The 19704-nt window shown below is 43.8% G+C and overlaps 1 protein-coding gene across 1 annotated transcript in view; it reads left to right on the top strand.

The window, feature by feature from the left end:
- LOC145340847 (serine/threonine-protein kinase PAK 2-like) overlaps positions 1-19704 on the top strand; it is a 60622-nt gene that overhangs the window by 16322 nt on the left and 24596 nt on the right. The gene's annotated exons all lie outside the window — the stretch shown is intronic.

The raw sequence follows: 19704 nt of genomic DNA, 5'->3' as shown, positions 1-19704 counted from the left end.
AATTAGAAGAATCTGGTGGGTGATGGAGCTTTGTGGTTTTCCCCCACTTCTGAAGGCACCACCTCCTGGTGGAATCTTGTTCTGTAACTATTGACAACTGCCAGTGTCTGGGCCAGATAACCATTCTTCGATGTACGCTATTCTATGTATACCCATGTATTCTATGTGTACCCAGACCATGAGTATTAGATTAAGACAACAATACAAAATCAAGCCATTTGGCTTCACTAAGCTGTGCTTCAAGTGAGCTTTCTCCCACTGAGTCGTATTGGCATACTCTTTTATTCCTTTCAGCATGCTGTATGATGTAGGTTTCCCTTAAGTGCATCTATCATTTGCTGTTCATCACTGGATTGCTTGATCCAGAGTTTGCCTTTACCTGTACTTTATTGTTGTAAACGTAGCTACTCCACACAGGAATGCTTTTCACATTCCAACCAGTACAGTATCTGGCATCTTTATTTTTCCTACCAAAATGCACCATCTAAAATTCCATGTTCAAAATAATTTGCCAATTACACCGTATTCTGCAATGTTAATTGATACCTTGTTGCATTTCAGTCGCCTCCTGTGTGAACTTGCATCTAAATTTGCTGTCTCCCACCTGTCCCTCAAATTTTGAAATTGTGCGAAGTGTTGGAGGGCCTCTTGGCGAACTTGGACTCTGTCCTAGCCCAATGGCTATCACAGGATTTTCCTTCTGTCTTGAGGCGCCAAGTTAAGTTGTAGCGTTCTGAGCACAATCAGCTTGGTGCTTAGTTGGGTCACATGAAGGTCATTGGTCTTTTCAGTCAATTATAGGAGGAAAGGCCAACTTTGTTTTTGAATCAATATTACCGTCCTTTTAGAGTCTTTAATATGTACCTGAACTTGTAAATAAATATCAAAGAGCCTTGAGTTAACATTTTCAACTGAAGGGTGGCACCTCAATACGGCTCATTATTGCATTGGGTTTTGAGCTGAAACCATGAAGTGGGGCTTGAATACAATTATTTGTATTAGAATATGGGCTGATTTCTCAGTCACGCTTGTAGTCAGACATGAAGGCAGTTGTCTCTGGGATTACTAAGCAGCCAGATTGCTTGTGGACAGCACTCAGTCTCAGCAGAGAGACAACACCTTCAGGAAACGTTAGTTTGGGGAGGCTAAAAGCATACACAGAAAAGGTTCTTATTGTCCAGGGAGGTGGGTCTGGGGGAGGTAGGGCTCTGATTGCCTAGGACCATGGGGCTGTGGGGTAGGGTTCTGATTGTCTAGGTCCATGGTGTTGGGGTGTGCAAACATGGTTTCCTGATCAGTGTTATGTTGACAGTTAGATGAATACAATACTTTTCACTGTATCACAATGCATGTGACAAATCAAATCAAAGAATCTGTGTTTTTAATATGACAAGATTTACCGTTGCTGTAAATGTTTTGCTTATTAAATTAATCTGTTGGTTTGCCTAACAAGGTGTTTGTTCTTCCTATTTAAATTGAAATTATGTAAAGATATGTTGGAGGACCTGATAAAATTATAACATTGAATATGGTTCTTGCTTTGACCCTTGTATCTCACTAACTTTAACCAAAATAGAGGTGAGGACATGTTCTGGAACCTAGGAAACATGGGCATCAGTGACGAGAATGACATGATACTGAGCCTTTATGGAAATTTGTACTGGATTTGCCTTTTATTCTCAGACTGATGACCTGGTTGTTCTGGGGCGACAATCAGCCTCATCAATTACTGTCACTAGTTTTAAAAGAAAGGGTCATTTACAGCTCGGATTATCCTCAGTACGTGTCAGGATAATGTGTCACATGAAGCTAATAGTGTTCCCATGCTCCCGTTGCCCTTGTCCTTTTGGATGTTGGTGCTCATGGCTTTCGGAGCTGTTGCTAAAGAAGGCTTTGAGAATTGTGGTGCCTCGTTTGTAAATGGCATGCGCTGCTGTTGCTGTGGGGGGCACTGGGGCAAATGAAAGCTTATGGTGGTAGATAGAGTGCTGATCAAGGAGCTGTCCTTGCCTGCCTGGTTGAGCTCATGTTTGTTGAAGAGCAGTGATTCAGACTAGTATGGATTCCATCACAGTTGTAACCTGTGCATTGCTGTTCTTGTAGTGGTTTTGGGAAATCAGGAGATGAACCACTCAACATAAAAATATCCCAGCCTCTGACATCCTCCAGTAGCCACATATTGATATGCTTAGTCCAGTTGGCTTTCTGATCCATGGTGACTCAGGAATTTGGAGATTGTATTGCTGAATGCCAGTGGGAGGTTGTTAGGGTCCCATGTGTCGAATGGTCACTGGTCCTTTCGGGAAGCAGCATTTATGCCATGCGTAGCAGCACAATATCTGAATGTTGTCCAGGTTTTTATCTGTGCAGACGTGGACTGCTTTGTTATCTGAAACATTGCAGATGAAGTTGGACGTTGTATTCATTAGTAAGGTGCCATGCTTGTGACCTTGTTGGAGGAAAGGTCATTGAAGAAACTGAAGGTGATTGGGCCTAAGACATATGGTAACTTTGGCAGCAGTAGCCTGGCATGAGATCTTTGGCCACCAACAAACATCTTTCTTGGTGCCAGGTGTAATTCCACTGGAGAGTTTCCACATGATCCCCATTGACTGCAGTTTTATATAATCTTTTGTAATGTAGCACAGAAGGAGACCGTTCACGCTACTATACCTGTGCTGGATCCACTTTGTCCCACTCCGTGGCTTTTCTCCATAGCTCTGTTAAATTTTTCATCTTCAAGTATTTTCCAATTCCCTTTCCAAAGTTGTTATTGAATTTCCTTCTTCTACACTTTCAGGCAGCACATTGCGGATGATCATCATGCACTGTGTAGAGTTTTTTCTCATTTTGACTCTGGTTCTTCGGTGCCACACTGTATTGAAGGTTAATTTGGTGTTAAGGGCAGTTCCCCTCACCACACCTTTGGAGCTCAGTTCTCACATTCAGCAAACAGGTAGACAAAATCGAGGTTGATGCTTGATAGTCAGATCAGGAAGGGTGGAGCTTGGAATGCTACCATGGATTGACTGGGCCAAGTGGCCTGTTTCTGTGCTGTATCTTAACCCAAATTGAGTAACATTGAGCAGATAAATAATGAGCAACTGCTGCTTGATAACGCTATTGACTCCTTCCAGATAGAGAGTGGCCTGATAGTGTGGTATTGGCTAGGTTGGATTTGTCCTGCATACATGGGCAAGACAGACCTGGACAATTATCCACATTATGTAAATACCAGTGTTCTGACTACTGGAATAGCTTGGCTCAATCTGGAGTTCAGGTATTCACTACAGCTGGGATTTTATTAGGACCCATGTCCTTTGCTGTCTCCAATGTGCTCTGCTATTTCTAGATATTAACTGGAGTAAATCTAGCTGGCTGTTGACTGGCGTTTGTGATGGTGGATATCATAGGAGGAGGTCAAGAAAAGAGAGAATGATGACATGTTTATTTATATAGAGCATTTTGTGACCTCAGGCTGTCCCATTGAGTATTTTTCAAATTTTAGTGTGACAACCAATTTGCATATTGCAAGGTTTTACAATGACCAAACTTTTTTTGTTATATGGTTGAGGCTTAAGGGGATAAATATTGGCCAAGATACTGTGATGAACTCCCCCTAGTCTTTGAAATTATGCCGCAGATATTTCATGTTCTCTTAAGGACTGATAGGCCTTAATTTAATGTTTCAGCTGAAAGATAGCACCTATGACAGTATAACATACTACTACTACTCCATAATGTAAACTAAGATTTTGTGCTCAAGTCTTGGGCCCACAGCCTTTTTACTTGAGGTATGTGTGAGCTCCACGGAGTGATGGCTGATGAGGATTATTCTCTATTTCTGACTAAAGATAGTTGCAGGTTTTTCAGCCTTGCCTTTATGCACTTGTATCATTGAGAATATTCATTGAGCCTTCTTTATCCATTAACCTTTTGTCTGCCGCCATTTACAATTGGATGTAGCAAAACTGCAGAGCTTTGACTTGATCCGTTGGTTGCAAGACCTCGTAACACCATCCGTCGTGTATTACTTCCTCTGTTTGGTACAAGTTACAAGTCTAATAGCATAAATATAATGCTGTACCTGCACAGGAAGTAATCTTAACCTAGTCACTCACTTTGCAGTTGGCTGGAGTGTGCATGTATGGTTGATGCAGTGGGACAGATGCCATGGTTCTGTTTGCTGTCAGTACCAAAAAAGGCTGGTTTGAGAGTAGACTGTGATGGGTACACTTCAGTGAGACCCTGATTGGTTGCTTCTTCTGTGTTCCTGTTCAGTGACTGTACAGGAAAAGCAGTCTCAGATGTGGTTAGGCCTTTGAGTAGCACACATTTGACTCACATTTACTAACAGCGTCAGCAAAGTGTGGAATACTTGAAAACAGGACCCATTCTCATGCTACCGAAAGAAAGTTTGAGCTGGGTCAAGTTTGCGTGTTTTAACTATTCTGACTTGATATTTTAATTGTTTTGGTTATTAATGTAGTTCTTAAATTCATATAGTACATTGTCACAGTTAACAACACTTTCAAGTGAAAACAGAAACGGCTGAAAAAATTGAAATCTGGCAGCATCAATGGAGAGAGAAACCATTAACATTTCAAGTTTGTGTGACTTCAGATTTGAACTCAACTGCAGACTGATGTTAACTCTGTTTCTCCCTCTACAGATGCTGCCAGGCTTGCTGAGTTTATCCAGCATTTTCTGTCCTTATTTCAGATTTTGCTTTTGGGCTAGCATTTTGAAGCACTTTCTATAGAGCTAATTTATTTTTCTATATTGTGCTCCTGTTTTCCAAAGTTTAACACACTACTTGTCTAGACTCGCTTCAGATATTTAACAAGATTTGCAATGAACTTTGAGAGTAAATTTAAACATTTGTTTACTGTGGGTCTCCCCTGGCGTTATTCAGTCATCATCACAGCTTAGGAGAGCAGCGTAGTGGAGAACGTGTCCCTGTCTACATTAATGGGGGCGAAGTAGAAATGGTTGAAAGCTTCAACTTTTTAGATGTCCAGATCACGAACAACCTGTCCTGATGCCCCCCGACCATGCCAAAGCTATAGTTAAAGCCCACCAATGCCCCTACGCTCTCAGAAGACTAAGGAAATTTGGCTAGTCAGCTAAGACTCAGCAACTTTACAGATGCACCATTGAAAACACTCTTTCTCGTTGTATCACAGCTTGGTATGGCTCCTGCTTTGCTCAAGACCGCAAGAAATGACAAAAGGTTGTGAATGCAGCCCAAACCGTGCAAACCAGCCTCCCATCCATTGACTGTCAACACTTCCTGCTGCCTCAGAAAAAGCAGCCAGCATAATTAAGGATCCCAAACACCCTGGATATACTCTCTCCCACCTTCCTCTGTCAGGAAAAAGATACAAAAGTCTGAGGTCGTGCACCAACTGACTCGAGAATAGGTTCTTCCCTGCTGCCATCAGACTTTTGAACAGACCAACCTTGCACTGAGTTGATCTTTTTTTACACACTAACTATGATTGTAACACTACATTCTCATTTCCTTCTCTATGAACGGTTTGCTTTGCATAGTATGCAAGAAACAATACTTTGTGTACTAATACATGTGACAAATCAAATTAGATTGGAGTCAATTTCTCTTCATTTATTCCATGTTTTTGAGCCATTTGGAAAGCTATGACAATTTAAAGTGGCGCGCATGAAGGGAAAAAGATCTGATTGTGATTCATCACTCTTGGGGAGATGGTGGCATAGTGACTGGACAGATAATCCAGGGGCACAGGTTAATGCTCTTGAACTGCTGTCCCACGGGAAAGTAGTTTCCACTTCAGATACTCCCATGCGGCAAATTCATTATATAAATGATGAAGAGTGGGTCAGCCAGTTGGGCTGGGTCCAGATGCTTTCTCAATTTTCAATTCCATTAATAAATCTGAAATTATAAAGCTAGTCTCAGTAATAGTGACCACGATAATGATAATTGACTGTTGTAAAAATTCATTTGGTTTACTAATATCCTTTTGGGAAGGAAATCTGCCATCCTGACCTGGTTTGGCTGACACGTGATTCCAGGCTCATAGCAATGCAGTTAATTCTTAACTGTCCTCTGAAAGGTTCTAGCAAGCCATTCAGTTCAAGTGCAACTGAGGATAGGCAACAAATGCTGGCCTTGTCAGTAATGCCCACATCCCATTAAATTTTAAAAACTTGTGACTGCCCTGCTGAGAGTAAATGAGGATGGTGGTTGTTCCAAAACCAGATGTCCAATAGGAAAGGTGCACCAAATTGGAGATTTAAGAAAAATTACAAGCCAAAACACCAGGGGAAGACAAAATTCAGTGACTGAGAGAAATTGAAACCTGAATGTGTTTAGTGTTTCTGAATGGATGCAAATTTGACAGCACCAGATTCACTATTCAGAGAATGACTGCAGTTACTGTGGCTCAGGGTGAAGCAACTGGACCCAGCCCAACTGGCTGACCTACTCCTCATCTCCATCACTTAGATAATGAATTTGCTATGTGCGAAGTGAAATCTACTTTCCTGTCGGGCAGCAGCTTATATTTTAAAAAATGATTCAGCGGGGAGAAGATGCACCATGCCATCTCTTTATTCTGAGAACAAGATTTGAGTTGTAGTTGTGCAGGAAATCCATTACAAGTCAGTTATGGATTTGCTTGATATCTCGTTTTGTGAGGTTTGTGCACAAAATATCCAACAAAGAATATATTCTGACTTTTTTAAAGTTTTTTGCGGGGCTTTAGATTTTTAAAACTAATTTTAAAGTTTAAACGGAAGTGGGCCGCGGGGTGTGGTGGGAAGGTTTTTTTAAGTGCGCAAAGTATAAAAGGAAGGCCGCTGTATACAGCAGGGAGCAGAGTGTGAGCTGTAAGGGCTTTGGCTCATCGGGCTTAGGCGAAAAGGGCCTTTTTTCCCCTGTATTTAAAGGGCAATTATGAGTGTGAGGCCAGTATGTTGTTCCCAATGTCAGATGTGGGAGGTCCTGGAGGCTCCTGGCCTCCCAGACTTCCATATTTGTGCTGGGTGTGTTGAGTTGCAGTTCCTAAGGGACCATGTTAGGGAACTGGAATTGCAGCTTGAGGACCTTCGTCTGGTTAGGGAAAATGAGGAGGTGATTGACGGGAGCTACTGGCAGGTGGTCACACCAGGGCCATGGGAAGAAGGCAAGTGGGTAATGGTCAGGAAGGGGAAAGCTCAGGTGATAGAGAGCACCCTGGTGGATGTGCCCCTTCATAATAAGTACTCCTATCTGAGTACTGCTGGGGGGGACAGCTCACCTGGGGGAAGCAGTGGTGGCCGTGTCTCTGGAGCGGTAGCCGTGTCTCTGGAGCTGAGCCCGACCCAGTAGTTCAAAAAGGTAAGGAAAGGAGAAGGAAGGCAGTGTTGATAGGGGACTCTATAGTGAGGGTGTTGGACAGGCGTTTTTGTGGACGCAGATGGGAGTCTCGGATGGTGGTTTGTCTCCCTGGTGCTGGGATCCAGGATGTCTCTGGCTGCGTCCCAGAAATCCTGAAGGGGAAGGGAGAGGAGTCGGAGGTTGTGGTACATATAGGTGCAAAGAGGGAAAGGGGTCATGAAAGAGAATATAGGGAGTTAGGTAGACAACTGAGAAAGGGGAACACAAGGGTAGTAATCTCAGGATTGCTGCCTGCGCCGCGGGAGAGTGTGAGCAGGAATGGAATGAGGTGGAGGATGAATGCGTGGCTGAGGGACTGAAGCAGGGGGCAGGGATTCAGGTTCCTGGATCATTAGGACCTCTTTAGAGGCAGGTGTAACCTGCACAATAAAGATGGGTGGCACTTGAATCCCTGGGGGACCAATATCTTGGCGGAAAGGTTGGCTAAGGCTACTGGGGGGACTTTAAACTAAAGGTTGGGGGGAGGGAATCAAGATGAGGTGACTAAGAGCGAGGAGGTTAGCTCGCAAGTAGAGAAGGATTGTAGACAGTGTAAGACGGAGGATAGACGGGTGATGGACAAGGGGAGCACCCAGACCGAAGGTCTGAAGTGTGTCTATTTTAACGTCAGGAGTGTAGTGAATAAAGTGGATGAGCTTAGAGTGTGGATCGCTGCTTGGGAATGTGATGTGGTGGCCATTAGAGACTTGGATGCCTCAGGGACAGGACTAGGTACTTCAGGTGCCAGGATTCAGATGTTTGAGGAAGGACAGGGAGGGAGGCAAAAGAGGGGGTGGAGTGGCACTGTTGATCAGGGATAGTGTCACGGCTGTAGAGAAGGTGGACGCTGTGGAGGGATTGTCTGTTGTGCCTCTTTGGGTGGAAGTTAGGAACAGCAAGGGGTCGGTAACTTTGCTGGGTGTTTTCTATAGGCCGCCCAATAGTAACGGATGTTGAGGTGCAGATAGGGAAACAGATCCTGGAGAGATGTAGTAATAACAGAATTGTCGTGATGGGAGACTTTTCCAAACATCGACTGGAAGATCTCTAGGGTAAGGGGTTTGGATAGGGAGGAGTTTGTTAGGTGTGTTCAGGAGGTTTTCCTGACACAGTATGTGGATAAGCCTACGAGAGGAGAGGCTGTACTTGAACTGGTACTGGCTAATCAACCTGGACAGGTGTCAGATCTCTCAGTAGGATAGCATCTTGGGGATAGCAATCTTAATTCTATCTCCTTTGCGATAACGTTGGAAAGAGATATGATCAGGCAGGCTAGGAAAGTGTTTATCTGGAGTAAGGGGAATTATGAAGCCATCAGGCAGGAAATTAGGCGAGTAAATTGAAAGGAGGTGTTCTTGAGGAAAAGAACCAAAGGAAGGTGGCAGATTTTCAAGGAAAGTTTGTCTGGAGCTCTGCACGACAGTCTTCCGAAGAGACAGGGAGGTTTTGGTAGGTTATGGGAACCGTGGTGCACGAAGGTTATCATGAACCTAGTCAGAAAGAAAAGAAAGGCATACAGAAGGTTCAGAGAGCTAGGAGATGTTAAGGATCTAGAGGAGTATACGGGTTGTAGGAAGGAGCTTAAAAAGGAAATTAGGAGAGCCAGAAGGGGTTATGAGAAGGTCTTGGCGGGTAAGATTAAGGAGAACCCCAAGGTGTTATACAAATATGTGAAGAGTAAAAGGATGAGATGTGAAGGAATAGGGCCTATAAAAGGCAAAGGGGGAAACGTCTGCGCAACCGGTAGAAATGGCAGAGGTGCTTACTGAATACTTTACTTCGGTATTCACGGTGTAAAATGATCTGAGTGGTTGTACTGCAGGTTTGCTGTGGACTGAAAAGATTGAGTATGTGGACGTTAAGAAAGAGGATGTGTTGGAACTTTTGAATTGCACCGAGATAGATAAGTCGCTGGGACTGGATGGGATGTACCCCAGGTTACTGTGGAAGGCGAGGGAAGAGATTGCAGAGCCTCTGGCGATGATCTTTACATCGCCAGTGGAGACGGGAGAGGTTCCGGAGGATTGCGGATGTGGTTCCTATTTTCAAGAAAGGGAACAGGGATAGCCCAGGAAATCACTGACCGGTGAGTCTGACCTCAGTGATTGGTAAGTTGATGGAGAGGATACTGAGGGACGGGATTTACGAACCTTTAGAGAAGATTAGTATGATCAAAAGTAGTCAGCACGGCTTTGTCAAAGGGAGGCCGTGCCTAATGAGTCTAGTTGAGTTCTTTGAAAATATGACTAAACGCATTGACAAAGGAAGAGCAGTGGATGTGGTTTATATGGACTTCAACAAGTCGTTTCATAACGTTCCCCCATGCAAGACTTCTTGAGAAAGTGAGAGGGCATGGGATCCAAGGGGCTGTTGCCTTGTGGATCCAGAACTGGCTTGCCTGCAGAAGGCAGAGTGTGGTTGTGGGTGGATCTTTTTCTGCATGGAGGTCGGTCACCAGTGGAGTGCCCCAGGGATCTGTTCTGGGACCCTTGCTGTTTGTCATTTTCGTAAATGACCTGGATGAGGAAGTGGAGGGATGGGTTGGTAAGTTTGCCGATGATACGGAAGGTTGGTCGTATTGTGGATAGTCTGGCGGGATGTCAGAAGTTGCAGTGAGACATAAATAGGATGCAAGACTGGGTGGAGAAGTGGCAGATGGACTTCAACCCGGATAAATGTGTAGTGGTCCATTTTGGTAGGTCCAATAGGAGTATAATATCAAGGGTAGGACTCTTAGCAGTGTAGAGGATCAGAAGGACCTTGGGGTCTGGGTCCATAGGACTCTTAAATTGGTCTTGCAGGTGGAGGATGTGGTCAAGAAGGCGTATGGTGTACTTGCCTTAATTAATCGAGGGATTGAGCTTAGGAGTCGGGAGAAAATGCTGCAACTTTATAAGACCCTTGTCAGACCCCACTTGGAGTATTGTGCACAATTCTGGTTGCCTCACTACAAAAAGGATGTGGAACCTATTGAAAGGGTGCAGAGGAGATTTACAAGGATGTTGCCTGGATTGAGTAGCGTGCCTTATGAGGATAGGTTGAGGGAGCTAGGTCTTTTCTCCCTGGAGAGACAAAGGATGAGAGATGACCTGATAGAGGTTTATAAGATGTTGAGAGGTATAGATCAGGTGGATTTTCAGAGGCTATTTCCCAGGGCTGAAATGATCGCTATGAACACAGGTTTAAGGTGCTGGGGAGTAGGTACAGTGGAAATGTCAGGGGTAAGTTTTTCACTGAGGGTGGTGAGTGAGTGGAATCGGGTGCAGTTGGTGATGGTGGAGGCGAACTCGGGGTCTTTTAAGAGAATTCTGGTTGAGTACATGGGATTTAATGGGATTGAGGGTTATAGATAGACCTGGTAAGTAGGGATATGATGTGGGCCGAAGGGCCCTTTTGTGCTGCAGTGTTCAATGTCCTACATTCATTGGACCCTGAAGTGGTTCTTTATTCACCTTCAAGATGCTGTACTAGATAAGTGTCACTCTGTAAATGTGAATTGATAGCAATGGGGGAAAGGGGATTTTGTCATATATGAATATCTGCTTTCTTAATCAACAGGTTCTACAATAATTGGTCATTTCTGTATTGCTAGCCTAATACCTTGCTGCTTTAGCACTGGCTGTCAGGTTGGTGTGGAGTCTTGCTGTAATAGTGGTACCAGTGAGCATGAAGAAGTTAATCAGTGCTAGATCCCAGCCCTTATATATCTTGGAACACATCCCCTTTCTTTGGTTATCATTGTGGTCAATGCATGCTGCTGTTGATGAGCTATTGGAATCCAAATGTTACCCTGTGATGGGTCCAGTGACAGGGCTGCAATTGTTGATTGTACATGTAGGCAGATCCATCACATTTTAATCTTGTGCTGGTTCTCACTGTCATAAGACAATGGCATAATAGCACACCTCAGGATGACAAACTGGTGCTTTATCGAGGCATGGTGGCAGTCGCACAAGAGTACTTGTGCTTGTGACTTTGCACAGCTTGCCTCTGCATTCCAAACAATTTGTGCCAATCTGATGCTCACTGAAGTGTTAAAGTGACTGTTTTTGTAGATTGAATTAAAGTAAAAGACAGCATCTCTACTGCTGACAGATGCATATGTACCTAGCACACTGTCTTTAGTATTGTTCTATTTGATTCGTTATCACATTGTGTGACTACTTGCTGAATAGTTCAGTTTTGTGTACAAACATGGCTCGCGCTTTAATTCCCACTCCCATACTCTTGGGTATTGTGTAGTTCTCTGAATATTCAAGACAGGCAATGAGTGTATGGTGGGTCGGTTGGGGTGGCTGGTGGCAATACTCCTTTAGTATCCTATACTCACTCTTAGTTGGATGATGGTAGTAGGATGGAGAAGATACCTTGGGCCATTTGTTTTTTTTGGTATGGTGGACTTGTATGTTTTAAACATATATTTACTTGGACTGTATCCATTTGTGGCTCTTTCCTCTGGGAGTTCTGTGCTGGCCAAATTTGTATCCATATGGTCTGATGTTAAGTACCAAATATCAATGTTTGTTCAATTGAACCACCAGTGTTTTAAATTTTCTGTTAATGTCACCAATTAATATCCAAGATCGTGCCAAGGAAGTATCAGGAACAGTAGCATTGAGAGACATTGCCTGAATTTGACAGATATTTGGGAGGGTGTCAATGAAAGACTTTTCCTAGCATTACAAGATATTGGGGAGTGTGTCAATGAGATGCATTCCCCAGAAGCACCATTTTCTCACGTTGGCCCAAGTTGAAGGGTGAGCTGCTTCTTGTGGGGAGCATAAGCAATGATTAATTCCATACAGGAAAAGTGACTCCACTTTAATATCCAAGCTATTGGAGGATTTAAAGAGAATACAAAACAAGTTAAGCATGACACACAAGGTAGTAAATAGACTGGGGAAGTATGAAATTAACCACTTTCATGGGGAATATAGAAAAAGAATATATTAAAGATGAGAGACAAAGTTTAAAATGTGAGCTGATCTCAGAGACATTTGAGGGGGCTTGACAAAGGTAGATGCCAAGGCTGTGTCCTTCGCTGGAGAATGTGGAACTCTGGGTCATAAACTCAGGTTAAAGGGTCAGTAATTTAGGACTGAGATGAGAAATTTCTTCAATCAAAGATGTATGAATCTTTGAAATTCTTGACCTGAGAGACAGCCGTGGATGCCATATTGTTGAGTATATCGAATACATTTTTGGACAGTAAGGGAATCAAGAGATATGGAGATCAGGTAGAAGTCAGCCATTATCTTGTATGGCCTACTCTCGTTTGCTATACAAACTCCAAAGTTTCATCTGTTCCAGATACTTATCTGACTGTGACCTTATTTCCTTTTTATATCTTAACTTTCTGGTATGTTTAAAGAAGCCAATTGAGATTTTGCAATTGAAGGATGTGGTATGAATTCTGTGTATGCCGTTTGAGTAAAATGTAAAACTGTCACCAGATGATGCAGTAAGTGCAAATACTTACGAATCAGATGCAAGCAGACTCTTGGCAAAGGTTGGGTACGTGTTTCAGGACCTGGGGCTTCATACAAAAATAATCTGTTTAGTATATGGTAAAAAAATCTTATCTGGCAGTATACTTCTATTCCACTGGAACACTTACGCACTTCTCGGGGTGCTACACTGTCAGAGGTGCAAGCTTTCAGATGATACCTTAAAATGAGGCCTCCTCCTGCCTGTTTGACTATAACAGACCCTGTGGTATTATCTCAAAGAATGGGGCAGTTTTTCCTGGTGTGCTATTGAACATTTAACCTTCAACTGACATCTCAAACTATTGTTATCTCATGACTGTGGGAGCTTGCTGTGTGCAAATTGACATTGTGACATGACTCTATACTTTAAAAGTACTTAACTGGCTTTGAAGTGATCTGAGGTATTCTGGAGTAATGAAAGGTGCTATTGAAATAGAAGTCTTTTTTCTTTCTTGATAAATTCCTGTGCCGGCATTTATAATGGAGTCTTTGTAACTGTACCATTTGTCAACTGTCGGTAAAGACATGAGCAATTTCTTAGTACATGTTGCGAGATTAACTATAGTTAGTTTACTTTGGAAAAAGTTACTTGGTGTAAGATATCCAATGGCTTATTTGTTCTCGGTCAGAATCTGTTATTGTTAGATTATATGGCCAGTGACTGCTGTTAAAACCATTCTTATTCCATGAATCTGAGACTTGCGACAAAGAGAAGTGAAAGGCTTGGGGAGATGGGAAGGCAGAGGGACTGTGGTGCTTGTTGGGAATTGTTCTGAATTCAAGTCCAAGTTTCCTTTAAGGAATTTCTTGGTGAAGTGGCATGTTGATCATTGGTATTTTGCATTTTTGGATTTGCAGAGAATCTACAAATATTGTTGGCATAACATGGGTTAAACATGCATTGTTTTGTCCGCATTAAATACAACTTGTAGTCCTACCTTCTTCATTGGAAAAAGGACAGATTTTATAAGGACCTTAAAAAAGCAGTGTGAATGGTGGTCTGAATCTGGAGTGAAGTTAGGAGGGTGGAGCCAGGCAGTTTCAGAGGGCAACCATACTGCTCAGGATCTGGAGTCACATGTAGGGCAGACAAGATAAAGGTGGCACATTTCCTTAGAATTTGAGAATGAGATGGGTTTTTACAACCGTCGCTGATAATTTCGTGGTCACTACTACTGAGACTTATTTAATGGAATTTAAAGTGCATCAGCTGCATGGGAGGATTTGAATCCATGTCCCCAGAGCATGTCCCCTCCGTGCTCTCATTCCACGTACCCCCCGCATTGGAGATCTCTACTGCCTCCCAAAGATACACAAGGCAAACACACCTGGCCGTCCCATCGTATCGGGCAATGGAACTCTGTGTGAGAACCTCTCCGGCTACGTCGAGGGCATCCTGAAACCCATTGTACAAAGAACCCCCAGCTTTTGTCGCGACACTACGGACTTCCTACTGAAACTCAGCACACACGGAGCAGTTGAACCAGGGACACTCCTCGTCACAATGGATGTCTCAGCGCTCTACACCAACATCCCCCACAACGATGGCATTGCTGCGACTGGCACAGTACTCAATGCTGACAACTGCCAGTTTCCAGATGCAATTTTACAACTCATCTGCTTTATCCTGGACCACAATGTCTTCACCTTCAACAACCAGTTTTTCATCCAGACACATGGAACAGCCATGGGGACCAAATTTGCACCTCAATATGCCAACATCTTCATGCACAGGTTCGAACAAGACTTCTTCACTGCACAGAATCTTCAACCGATGCTATACACTAGATACATCGATGACATTTTCTTCCTCTGGCCTCATGGTGAACAATCACTGAAACAACTATATGATGATATCAACAAATTCCACCCAACCATCAGACTCACCATGGACTATTCCCCAGAATCAGTTGCATTCTTGGACACACGCATCTCCATTAAGGACGGTCACCTCAGCACCTCACTGTACCGCAAGCCCACAGACAATCTCGCAATGCTCCACTTCTCCAGTTTCCACCCTAAACATGTTAAAGAAGCCATTCCCTATGGACAAGCCCTCCGTATACACAGGATTTGCTCAGATGAGGAGGATCGTGACAGACACCTCCAGACCTTGAAAGATGCCCTCATAAGAACAGGATATGGTGCTCGACTCAGATCGGCAGTTCCGATGCGCCACAGCGAAAAACCGCACCGATCTCCTCAGAAGGCAAACACGGGACACAGTGGACAGAGTACCCTTCGTCGTCCAGTACTTCCCCGGAGCGGAGAAGCTACGACATCTTCTCCGGAGTCTTCAACATATCATTGATGAAGACGAACATCTCGCCAGGGCTATCCCCACACCCCCACTTCTTGCTTTCAGACAACCACACAACCTCAAACAGACCATTGTTTGCAGCAAACTACCCAGCCTTCAGGAGAACAGTGACCACAATACCACACAACCCTGCCACAGCAACCTCTGCAAGACATGCCGGATCATCGACATGGATACCATCATCACACGTGAGAATACCATCCACCAGGTACATGGTAAATACTCTTGCAACTCGGCCAACATTGTCTACCTGATACGTTGCAAGAAAGGATGTCCCGAAGCATGGTACATTGGGGAGACCATGCAGACGCTACGACAACGGATGAATGAACATCGCTCGTCAGTCACCAGGCAAGACTGTTCCCTTCCTGTTGGCGAACACTTCAGTGGTCACGGGCATTCAGCCTCTGACCTTCGGGTAAGCATTCTCCAAGGCGGCCTTCACGACACACGACAGCGCAGAGTCGCTGAACAGAGACTGATAGCCAAGTTGCGCACACGTGAGGACGGTCTCAACAGGGATCTTGGGTTCATGTCGCACTATCTGTAACCCCCGTGACTTGCCTGGGTTTGCAAAACCTCACTTACTGTACTGTCTGGAGACAATACACATCTCTTTAAACTGTGATCAGTGCTCCTTCCACTCACATTATCAGCCACTTCAGGTCTTGAACAGCAGGTTAGGTGTAAGGATTCGCATTCTAATCAGTAATCTCTAAACTGTCTGTGCTTTATATGCTCTGTCTGAGGCCAGAACTCTCCATTCACCTGACGAAGGGACTAACCCGAAAGCTTGTGAGTATATTATCAAATAAATAGGTTGGACTAAAACCTGGTGTTGCCAGACTTTTCACTGTGTTTACGCCAGTCCAATGCCGGCATACCCACACCCAGAGCATTTGCCAGGGCATCTGAATTCCTAGTCCAGTGACGTTACCTCTACACCACTGTCACTTAATACTCTATCCTCAAGTTCTCATTAAACCATCTGCCAGTAGTAAGTTCGTGTTCAGGTAGTGTATAAGTTGAGTAGATTGAGAAAATTTGTTGCTGTCTGCACTATATGGTGCTGGTCATTTTTCAGTTCAGGAGCCAGTAGGCAAATACACTTAATAATTTAAATTTCTATCCATTATGATGGGATTGACATGTCACAGCATGTGATGTGTTCTGGTAAGTTAAACACAAGTGTTCCGTTTGATCTGATATTGGACAGCACCATGAAAAACTTCTCCATACAGTGAGTGGGTAGGATCTGCACTATGCTGCCCAATATGCTGGTAAAGGCAGGTTTAATTGAGATATTTAAGGGGAAATTGGACTGTAATCTGAAGGAAGTAGTGGGAGAATGGCTTTCGGTAACTTGCTCCTACAGGGAGTCAGTACAGGTATGACTGGTCGAATGGCCTTCTGCAGTTCTATGATTCTAAAATTGTGATCTATGACTGTAATTGGGGCCTTTGATTTACACCAACTGAATGTGAAATTTGGTCTTTATTAATGTGAGGTTGATTGGTGGTCAGATTTTGAGATTGCATCAAACATTTCCAGACTTTGAAGTCAGTGAATCTTTTGGTAGATAGGCTGCTGGGTAGAGGGAGCAGCTTCTACTTAGTAGTTTCCAGTTGGCTGATCACATACTTGCAAGTTTTCCTGTAAATAAGGGTTTTTGGCCTTCAGATCAAATGGTGACTGTGTGCCAGTTGATGCTTTTTCCTCACATCAGCATATAATAGTGTTCACGATGTTGACCTATCAGTGAATGGTACGATGATCACTCTGAGTTCAGTATGTCCTGATGTAGTAGACAGCAGAACATGTGTGCGCGCATGCACAGTACGTATACCCAATGATTGTTGCACTGCACACTAACTAAAGGCTCTTCTAAGCTATGAAAAAAGATTGACTGTTCTATATTTGAATGATTACACAATTGTTTTAAGAACATAAGAAATAGGAGCAGGAGTAGGCCATCTAGCCCTTCGAGCCTGCCCCGCCATTCAATAAGATCATGGCTGATCTGTCGTGGCTCAGTTCCACATTCCTGCCCTCTCCCCATAACCCTTAATCCCCTCTCTTCTCAAAAACCCATCAACCCGCGTCTTAAAAATATTTAGCGAGGTAGCCTCCACCACTTCAACGGGCAGAGAATTCCAGAGATTCACCACCCTTTGAGTGAAGAAGTTCTTCCTCAACTCCGTTCTAAACCGCCCCCCCCTTTATCTTGAGGCTGTGCCCCCTAGTCCTACTGTCCTTTCTGAGCGGGAAGAGTCTCTCCACCTCTATCCTATCCATCCCATTCATCATCTTATACGTCTCAATGAGATCTCCCCTCATTCTTCTAAACTCTAACGAGTACAAGCCTAGTTTATTCAGCCTCTCCTCATAGCTCAACCCCCTCAACTCCGGCATCAGCCTAGTAAACCTCCTCTGCACTCCCTCCAAGGTCAAAATATCCTTGCGTAAGTACAGCGCCCAAAACTGCACACCGTACTCCAGCTGCGGCCTCACCAGCCGCAACCTGCCCTATACAGCTGCAGCAAGACCTCCCTTCTTTTATATTCAATCCCCCTTGCTATGAAGGCCAGCATCCCATTCGCCTTCCTGATCACCTGCTGCACCTGCAAGCTGGGTTTTTGCAACTCATCAGATCATATGAGCAGATCATATGACTTGATCATGAGGTAATTTAGGTGTTTCACAGGTTTCTGTCTTAGTTTCATACTCTGTTCTGTGTAGAGAACATCTTTCAAACTATTGTTACTTTGAATCTATGCATGCAAACCACATCTTTTTCTTACTGTTAAGATACACAGGACATTACAAATTTCCTACACGTCCTGGGCGCTTGCTGGAACTGCAGTTGGTGTGTGCACATGTACGATTGTGAAACAGAGGCATGGTGGTATGAATTTTTTTGAACCCTGGTTTGTGCTAAATTTGGTTATGGCTTTTGAATGATGTGTAGTGTCCCTATCGTCCTCAAAACCAAGGGAGGTGAGGACAGTTTAAATCCACTTATTGCTACCCTGGCTGAGACCAAGTAACGAACCACAGATTGAAGCTGAGACCAGAATGAAATATGCAACCATATCCCACAGGCCCCATTATTGACCTGAAGCTGTACCTTGACGTGACAAAATAGAGCGATATTCAGAGTTGGAGCCCCTGTTGTAAGCTTCTTGCACATGAGAATCCTGATTTAGATTGGGATGACCAGCTGTGTAGAACACCAAATAACCAGATTAATTGCAGGCATTTCAGTTCAGGCTCATAAAACAGTGAGAGAATCCTTTCTTGACACCAGCTCAAACTGGACAATTTGCTCAATCATTTTGCTCCAGTTGTATGTTTGTTTTGGCTCGTACGATTGCGCATTGAAGTGAGAATTGGTTAATAAACCTGCCAGGGGAGCGTTACTGTCTTTTGTCTTTTGCCTATTGCCAAAATTGCCCCTTGTCCTTAGTCAGAAGCACTTCTGTTAAAGGAATCTGCATCCAGTCTGACATATCACCAGAGTATGAAGCTCCCCAACTCAAACCAAATATCCCAACCTGGGATAATGACTTTGACAGCCAGGTGCGGCACTTAGTAAGAACAGGGCATTTTGTTATCTGGGTATCATCTATAATATCATCTGGGCTACAAGAAGATATAGACAGAATGGTCAAATGGGGCAAATGAGTAGCAGATGAAATTTAACTCTGAAAAGTATGAGGTGATGCACTTTGGAAGGGGTAATTTGACAAGGGAGTATTCAATGTGTGGCATGAAACCAGGATGTGCTGCGAAACAAAAGGACATTGAGTGCATTTGTCCATTGATCTCTGAAGACGGAAGGAACGTTAGCAGGGTGGTGAAAAATGCTTTTGGGACACTTGTCGTCATCAATTGAGGCACAGATTACAAAAGGGAAGTCATTTTGGAGTTGTAAGAACTTTGGTGAGGCCACAGCTAGAGTACTGTGTGCAGTTCTGCTCACTACATTATACGAAGGATGAGATTGCACTGAAGCAGGTGCAGAAGCAATTCACCAGGATGCTGCCTGGAATGGAACATTTAAGTTATGAAGAGAGTTTGGATAGGCTTGGGTTGGTGTTTATTGGAGCAAAGACTGAAGGATAACCTGATCGAGGTGTATAGGATTGTGGGGCATGGACAGAGTGAATAGGAAGCAACAGTTCCTCTCAGTTGAAGGATCAGTCACAAGGGGACAGAACTTCAAGGTGAGAGGTAGTAGGTTTAGGCAGAATGTGAGGAAAACCTTTTTTTATCCAGGGGGTGGTGACAATCAAATGAGCTGCCTGGAAGGCTGATAGAGGCGGGTTACTTAAAATTACGTGGTTGAGCACGTAGCCGTAAATGTTATGATGTGCTATTGGCCAAAAGCTGGTGAATGGGGTTAGGTGGGAGGTCAAGCGTTTCTCGTGTGTTGGTGCAGACTCAATGGGCAGGAGGGCCTCTTCCATACTGTATGATTCTATGAGAAACAAGTA

This window comes from Carcharhinus amblyrhynchos, chromosome 3 (genome assembly GCF_965287045.1).
Source record: "Carcharhinus amblyrhynchos chromosome 3, sCarAmb.v2.hapA, whole genome shotgun sequence".
Taxonomy (NCBI): domain Eukaryota; kingdom Metazoa; phylum Chordata; class Chondrichthyes; order Carcharhiniformes; family Carcharhinidae; genus Carcharhinus; species Carcharhinus amblyrhynchos.
This window is presented reverse-complemented; position numbering and strand designations above follow the sequence as displayed.